Source organism: Sorex araneus, chromosome 2 (genome assembly GCF_027595985.1).
Source record: "Sorex araneus isolate mSorAra2 chromosome 2, mSorAra2.pri, whole genome shotgun sequence".
Taxonomy (NCBI): domain Eukaryota; kingdom Metazoa; phylum Chordata; class Mammalia; order Eulipotyphla; family Soricidae; genus Sorex; species Sorex araneus.
In genome coordinates this window covers 6,917,770-6,927,148 of record NC_073303.1, presented here as the reverse complement: position 1 = coordinate 6,927,148, position 9,379 = coordinate 6,917,770, and the positions used below count along the sequence as shown (strand labels likewise).

The window sequence follows — 9,379 nt, the reverse complement described above, 5'->3', positions numbered from 1 at the left end:
ATTTTTTTTATTATTATGCAATGCTATGGGTACAGGTTCCCACCACTGTAGAAACTGAAATGAATCCATGACCTTACATTTTCCAACTCTGATTTTTATATGACAGCAAAAGAAAATATCACTGAAAATTTTAGGGTAATTTTGGTTGGATACATGAAGATATACACATCTTAGACTCTGGCATTCAAAACCCCTTCCATTAAGTTTCTTTCTCATACAATCATCAAGCCATGAATTTTCCGAAGAATTTTTGTCATTGCTCCCTTCACATGCTTGTTCCGCAGTGTATAGATGACGGGGTTCATCATGGGGATAAAAACACCATAAAGGAGAGACGTGAACTTGCCCTTATCCTGAGAGTAGTTGTTGCTGGGCTGGAGGTAGGCGTAGATGCCTGTGCCATAGAACAGGGAGACCACGATGAAGTGGGAGCCACAGGTCCCAAAGGCTTTGCGCTTTCCCGCTGCAGACTTAATTCTTAAGATGGCCCTCACGATCTGCCCATAGGAGAACATGATCAATGAAACAGGAAAGAGAAGAATAACAACACTGGCAAAGAACATCTCAGACTCTGTGCTTCTGGTGTCGACGCAGGCGATCTTGATGAGTGCAGGAATCTCACAAATGAAATGGTCTATTTTATTCCTCCCACATAGTGGTAAAATGAAGGTGAGCACCGTCTGCACCGAGGAGTTGGCAAAACCAAAGATCCATGAGGCTGAAGCCATGAGGGAGCAGAGCCGGGGATGCATGATGACAGTGTATGCATCCAAACTGCTCTTAAACTCCCCTTCCACTAGAATGCTCCAGTAACCCATTGAAGGCCCATGAAGGAAATGGGGATTAGTATATAGGAGAATGTGTCAGTACTGTTTATGAAGCCAAGAATTGCCATAATTTCAGACTAAGATCTGTCTTTTTGGTGACTAACCCTTCCATTCTTTCAGCTCCTTTTAATACTCATAATTAGTAATATACCGAGGAAAGCCCTTAATTGGAAAGTGTGAAATTTGTATTTGGAAAAGCTGCCTGGAGAGAAGCACTATGTCCTTTACTGTAATACAACAGAACTCCTTTGGGATGATCAAAATCATGATCTTAACTATACCATATTTTCCTTTTCTCCAGTCATCACACATAAAAAAACAGGAATTAAAATTAACTTTTCTTTGAAAAAAATTATATATTCTGTTTGCAGTAGACATTCCTTAAGTATTTGTATTTATGATTATCAATTTATGTAACATTAATATTGTATTGAACCTTATGAACATGAGTATGGATGTACACTGTATGTTTGATTCTTATCCACAGAATGAATCTGATTCAGAATGCTTTCAGCTGACATACAGAGAACTAAATATTTTACGGCAAGTCCATAGTTCTGAAACTGCTTAGGAATTACCAGTCTCTGTGGGATTTAGGGAAGCATTATAAATGCATTAATCCTTATAGTCAGTTCTGTGCCTAGGATTTTACAAGGGAACGGTTCATTGACTACAAAAAGCACTACATTTTAAATTCAGCATTAGTGCATCAAGAAGGAACTTTCTGCTTTGTGCTTGGCTTGCCATTATTTTCCATTTGATGTTAGGGCCTTTCCAAAATGAGTGTGAAGACTTACTTTCACTTCAAGACTTTCCTTCTTTTCAATAAAACTCTAGGAGATAATATGGGGGAGGGAAGGGGACAAAATCTTTGAACCTTTTATTTGGCTAATGCCATGTTACGATCATGTACCTTTTAAATAAGGGGAAATAGTGTCTTTAAAGTTAATGTCTAGCCAAGAGTTTAGTTAACAAGATTTAAAACCGCACTGTTGATTGGTGCTTTCTGTAAATACATCTTAACATTTGGGTTGAGAGGGGCCTTAAGAAGGACAGTTTATTAGAGGAAAGCAATTCTTTACACAAGTTTAAGCATACTTGTTGCATTGTCTCTGCAGATTCTATTTTTGTTTACAATATTAAAATGTATGTTAGCAAAAATGGGTGGGTTTTCAAATAAAATGCAGCTTCCACAAAACTTTTGTTATCGTAAAAAAAAAATGTCTAGCCAAGAGTTTAGTTTAATGCATGACTGCTAAGAGCATGCATTCTGTGCATCCCAACCCCAGAGACACAAACAGCTGAGCCACACAACCAGCATAAGAGAGAGATTTATCAGTTCCACTGAAATTAAATAGAAACTGAGGGCTGGAGTGATAGCACAGCAGGTAGGGCGTTTGCCTTGCACGCGGCAGACCCAGGTTCGAATCCCAGCATCCCATACGGTCCCCCGAGCACCGCCAGGAGTAATTCCTGAGTGCATGAGCCAGGAGTAACCCCTGTGCATCGCCGGGTGTGACCCAAAAACCAAAAAAAACAAAACAAACAAAAAAATAAATAGAACTGAGGGACAGTGCTGGTAATATAACACATGTCCAGAAAACTTAAGTTGGAGAGGAAAAAATACATTGGGGTATGGAGATTTGGATCTCGATAGGACAGTGAAATGATGGTGGTGTTCCCCAGCAGAGTGAAGATATTATAAAGGATTAGAAGAACCACAAAAAGGACAAGCTCTAGTCGAGGCCTGTCAGAGAAGCCCAGTAGGATGAACCCAGTGAAAGAAGTTCCATTTTTCTCTTCCATTGTTTGTTAGTATATGTCTCCTGTCAAGACAAAGTATTTAAAATTCTTATACAGTTGCACTTTATAATGTGGCTCAGTGGTAGAGCACATATCTAGCATGTGCCAGGCACTGTGTTTTGAACCTGTTTACACATGCCCTCCACTCCCACAATCACCACTCGTGTGAAACATATAACTATTAAAAAGGGGGTTCTTCAATTAAGTGGGTGGATACAGTCTATCTTGGCAAAAGTTTAAGCTGTATTTGTACAAGACTATTTAATCAAAAGATATACTCATCATCATTGATACTATTCTACCAACTTAGTTCAACAACTTCATAAATGCTACTATCATTGATAGTCAATATAAGAAATATTATCATTGATAGTCATTTTAAGAAATATTATCATTGGTAGTCAATATAATAAATATTATCATTGATAGTCAATTTAAGAAACATATGCTTACATCATTCATAGGTATAAAAGATATATATATATATATATTAGATTACATGTTACAGGATTTAAACTCCCATAAAATATATGGGTCTTTAAACTGTTTCAGAAAAAATGGAGTTAGGGAAAAAAAAAGAAAAATCATAAAAAATAAAAATTCCATATAGTTATTTTATGTATTATACAAGGCTGTATTTGACACAGCTCACAAATAATAGATAATATAAGATATAGGACTGTCATCACTGTCACTATCATCCCATCGCTCATAGATTTGTTCGAGCGGGCACCAGTAATGTCTCTCATTGAGAGACTAACTGTTACTGTTTTTGGCATATCCAATACGCACGGGTAGCTTGCCAGGCTCTGCCAGGCAGGCTCCATACTCTCAGTAGCTTGCCAGGCTCTCTGAGAGGGGCGGAGGAATCGAACTCGGGTTGGCCGAGTGAAAGGCGAAAGCCCAACCGCTGTGCTATCACTCCAGCCCAAGACATAGGACATATTTTGATATTTTAATATTATTAAGGACTGAAAATGCAGTTGATAAAATATAAAACACAGGCAAAATAATGTATAAATGATTTGGTGTTTTACAGGAAACAAATTTATTAAAAAAATAAACTGAAGGGCTATTTATCTGACAGTGACTGATTAGAAATGAACAAAAGGTTAGGTTGTTTTTTAAAATTAGGTAAATAAGGGCTGGAGTGATAGCACAATGGGTAGCGCGTTCACCTTGAACGTGGCCAACCCGGGTTCGATTCCCAGCATCCCATATGGTCCCCCGAGCACCACCAGGAGTAATTCCTGAGTGCAGAGCCAGAAGTAACCAGTGAGGATCACTGGGTGTGATCAAAAAAGCAAAAAAATAAATTAGGTGCCTGAGCTACTGCCCCTTTCCGCGTCCCGCCGGCCCAACCTTTCCCGTGCGGCTCCGTCCAACCTGGCCGTTTAGCAGGTAATCAGGCCACTCCCAGCCACGCCTTCCGGGTGCCCCACGTCCCAGGAGCCCCTGTAAGAAAGAAACTGGGGCATGGCCTGTATCTCAGGGGGCGTGGCCTAAAAGGGGGCGTGGCCTCCTGCCGGAGCGGCGGCCGCTAACACCACCGCAGTTATTCTTTCCTACCTTAGCACATTATAGTCTTCTTGCTTTGAAAATCATTTTAACCCATCTCAATCACTTATGCGAAGTAGCCCATTAGCTTACTTCAACTCTAGAAAAATTATCAGTGAATAAGAGAAGCTTAGCAAAACCTTTGTAAAGAGAACTTAGCCTTAAGTCTTCATTAAAGACCCCACATCAATCAGGAAGAAACGCCTAAGTATAAGGAAGAACCCTAGAATAGGAACAAAGCCTGCCATCAGCAATAGCACAAAACAGAGCCCCTCTTTCTCTCAGCAAGAAGGAGTAGGAATAAACAACTACAAAGTTCCAATTCTATGCTTCCATAACAATATGAAAAAGCAGCGAAAATCCCCTCCACGAAGAGAGGGAGAAGAAAAGATACCAGAAACCTCAAAAGGGGCTACCCACATCTACGACCTCTCAGATAAACAATTCAGAGAGGAAATTTGGAGGAGAATCGACCTACTCCAAGCAACTATGAAACAGACGTCCAATAAATTAAGGGAGGAGATGAATGAATCACTGGAACGTTCTACCAAGAAAATGCAGGAAGAAATGAGAGCAGAAATTTCAAACCTACGAACGGAAGTCACACAAATAAAGGAATCGGTAGATGAATTAAAAATCTCACTAGATGCCGTCAACAGTAGAATGACTACAGCCAAAGACAGAATCAGCGACCTAGAGGATGAACTGCAGAAAGCTTACAGACAACAACAAATCATGGCCAAAGACCTCAAAATGGCTATAGAGCGAATAAGAGCCCTGGGGGATGACTTCAAGAGGAACAACATAAGAATCATTGGAGTACCAGAATCACAGGGAAGTAACCCCAACGAAAAAAACACAGTCAAAGACATCATTGCTAAGAAATTCCCAGAGCTGGAGAAGGCAGGCATCCAGATACAAGGAGTCCAAAGAGTGCCAGCAAAAAGAGACCCAAATAAAAAGACTCCGAGGCATATCATAGTCAGAATGGTGGATGCTGTGGATAGAGACACAATTCTACAAGCAGCAAGGTCAAAGAAGGAAATCACATACAAAGAAGCACCCCTCAGATTTACAGCAGACCTGTCAGAGGAAACCCTCCGAACCCGAAGACAATGGTGGGACATAGTGAAAAAACTCAGTGAAATGAATGCCTCACTAAGAATACTTTATCCGGCTAAACTCTCATTCAAACTCGAAGGAACCATACACTATTTCTCAGATAAACAACAGCTCAGGAACTTCATAGACTCAAAACCAAACTTGAAAGAAGGTCTAAAGGGGCTACTGTAAGACAAGGAGGATCCCATAAAAACAACAAATGCCACAGAAATATGACACAAAATCCTATCACAATAATCTCTCTCAATGTCAACGGCCTAAATGCACCCATCAAGAGACACAGAGTGGCAAAATGGATCCGGAAATTAAACCCAACATTCTGCTGCCTGCAAGAAACACACCTGAACAGAGTAAACATAGACTCAAAGTCAAAGGATGGAAAACAATCCTGCAAGCAAACAACTCCCTTAAAAAAGCTGGAGTGGCCATCCTGGTATCTGACAACATAGACTTCAGGTTGAAAAAGATTAAAAGGGACAGTGAAGGTCATTTTCTATTTATCAAGGGATATGTACAACAGGAGGAAATCACACTCTTTAAACGTATACGCTCCTAACGAATGACCGGCTAAATATTTAAAACAACTCCTAACAGACTTCAAAGAGGACATCACTAACAGCACAATAGTAGTTGGAGACTTCAATACGGCCTTATCGCCTCTAGATAGATCGACAAGAACAAAACTCAACAAGGAAACACTGACTCTGAAAGAAGAAATTGAAGAGAGAGGCCTAATAGACCTATACAGGGCCTTACACCCCCAAAAGAAAGAATACACATTCTTTTCCAGTGCACACGGAACATTTTCTAAAATAGACCATGTACTGGGCGCCAGAACATACCTCAATAGAATCAGAAAAATAGAAATTGTATCAACCGTCTTTTCAGACCATGATGCGCTGAAGATAGAAGCTGACCACTCACCAACACGGAGAATCAAATCAAACACTTGGATATTAAACAATTCAATGTTGAACAATGAGTGGGTCAGGAAGGAAATCAAGGAAGAAATCAAAAAATACTTAGAAACAAATGAGAATGAAGACACGAGCTGCCAAAACCTATGGGACGCAGCTAAAGCAGTGATAAGGGGAAAATTTTTAGCTCTACAAGCATTCCTCAGGAAGGAAGAAAGGGCCCACATAGACAGCTTGACTTCACGACTCAAGACCTTAGAAAAGGACCAGAAAAAGGAACCCAAACCAGATCGAAGGAAAGAAATAATAAAAATTAGAGCAGAAATTAATGACATGGAAACCAAAAAGACAATCCGAAAGATCAATGAAACAAAGAGCTGGTTCTTTGAGAAAATAAATAAGATTGATAAACAGCTAGCAAGACTCACAAAGAAAGAAAGAGAGAAAACCCTAATAAATCGAATCAGAAATGAAAAGGGGGACATCATAACAGAAACCAGTGAGATTCAAAAGATCATTAGAGACTACTTCGAAAGTCTATATGCCACAAAACAGGAGAACCTAAAAGAAATGGATGGATTCCTCGATTCCTACAATCTCCCAAGACTGAACAAAGAAGAGTTGGAATACCTGAATAGACCCATCAATGTTAAGGAAATTAAAACTGTAATCAAAAACCTCCCCCAAAACAAAAGCCCAGGCCCAGATGGTTTCACTGGCGAATTCTTCCAAACATTTAAAGAGACCTGTTGCCTGTTTTCCTCAAACTTTTCCAGGAAATTGAAAAAACAGAAACTCTCCCAAACAGTTTCTATGAAGCACACATCTCCCTAATACCAAAAGCAAACAAAGACACCACTAAGAAAGAAAATTACAGACCAATATCCCTGATGAACACCGATGCGAAGATCCTCAACAAAATACTAGCAAATAGGATCCAACAACTCATCAAAAAGATCATACATCACGACCAAGTGGGATTCATCCCAGGGATGCAAGGATGGTTTAACATTCGGAAATCAATCAACATAATCCACCATATCAACAAAAGTAAAGATAAAAACCATATGATCATATCAATAGATGCAGAGAAAGCATTTGACAAGATACAATATCCTTTCATGATGAAAACCCTCGCCAAAATGGGGTTTGGAGGAACTTTCCTCAAGATAGTCGAAGCCATCTATCACAAGCCTACGGCAAGCATTATCCTCAATGGGGAAAAACTAAGGGCCTTTCCTCTGAGATCAGGCAAAAGACAAGGATGCCCACTCTCACCACTCCTCTTCAATATAGTACTGGAAGTACTTGCGATAGCTATTAGACAAGAAAAAGAGATTAAGGGCATCCAGATAGAAAAGGAAGAAATGAAACTCTCACTATTTGCAGATGATATGATACTATATCTAGAGAAGCCTAAAGCCTCTACAAAGAAACTCTTAGAAACAATAGACTTATACAGTAAAATTGCAGGCTACAAAATCAATACCCAAAAATCCATGGCCTTCATATATGCAAACAATGAGGCAGAGGAAAGGGACACGAAAAAAGCAATCCCATTCACAATCGTGCCCAAGAAAATCAAGTACCTCGGAATCAGCTTAACCAAGGAAGTAAAAGATCTCTACAAAGAAAACTACAAAACGCTACTCCACGAAATCAAAGAGGACATGAGGAAATGGAAACATATACCCTGCTCGTGGATAGGGAGAACCAATGTTGTCAAAATGGCAATACTCCCCAAAGCATTATACAGATTCAATGCGATCCGTATAAGGATACCCATGACATTCTTCAAAGAAATGGATCAAGCAATCCTAAATTTCATATGGAACAACAAACGTCCAAGGATAGCTAAAACAATTCTTGGGAAAAAGAGGATGGGAGGCATCACCCTCCCCAACCTCAAACTTTACTACAAAGCAGTAACAATTAAAACAGCATGGTACTGGAACAAAGGCAGAGCCGTAGACCAATGGAACAGGGTGGAATATCCCTACACACAACCCCAAATGTATGATCATCTAATCTTTGATAAGGGAGCAAGAGATGTGAAGTGGAGCAAGGAAACTCTCTTTAACAAATGGTGCTGGCACAATTGGACAACCACATGCAAAAAAATGGGCTTAGACCTTGACCTGACACCATGCACAAAAGTCAGATCAAAATGGATTAAAGACCTCAACATTAGACCACAAACCATAAGGTACATTGAAGACAAGGTCGGCAAAACCCTCCACGATATTGAAGATAAAGGTATCTTCAAAGGTGACACGGAACTAAGCAATCTAGTAAAAACAGAGATCAACAAATGGGACTACATTAAACTAAAAAGCTTCTGCACCGCAAAAGATACAGTGACCAGAATCCAAAGACTATCCACAGAATGGGAAAGGATATTTACACAGTACCCATCAGATAAGGGGTAGATATCAATGGTATATAAAGCTCTGGTTGAACTCTACAAGAAGAAAACATCCAACCCCATCAAAAAATGGGGCGAAGAAATGAACAGAAACTTTACCAAGGAAGAAATACGAATGGCCAAAAGGCACATGAAAAAGTGCTCTACATCATTAATCATCAGAGAGATGCAGATCAAAACAACCACGAGATACCACCTCACACCACAGAGACTAGCACACATCCAAAAGAACAAAAGAACCACTATTGGAGAGGGTGTGGGGAGAAAGGGACCCTTCTACACTGCTGGTGGGAATGCCGACTGGTTCAGCCCTTCTGGAAAACAATATGGATGACTCTCAAAAAATTAGAGGTTGAGCTCCCATTTGACCCAGCAATACCACTGCTGGGAATTTTGCCCAGAGAGGCAAAAAAGTATAATCGAAACGACATCTGCACATGTATGTTCATCGCAGCACTGTTTACAATAGCCAGAATCTGGAAAAATCCCGAATGCCCTAGAACGGATGACTGGCTGAAGAAACTTTGGTACATCTATACAATGGAATACTATGCAGCTGTCAGAAAAAAGGAGGTCATGAATTTTGTATTTAAGTGGATCAGCATGAAAAGTTTCATGCTAAGTGAAATGAGTCAGAAAGAGAGAGACAGACGTAGAAAGATTGCACTCATCTGTGGAATATAGAATAACAGAGTGGGAGACTAACACCCAAGAATTGTAGAAATAAG

At 39.9% G+C, this 9,379-nt stretch overlaps 1 pseudogene; it reads right to left on the bottom strand.

The window, feature by feature from the left end:
• Window positions 1-212: 212 nt before the first annotated feature.
• Window positions 213-2,642, bottom strand: LOC129402502 (putative olfactory receptor 2B8; annotated as a pseudogene).
• Window positions 2,643-9,379: the final 6,737 nt, after the last annotated feature.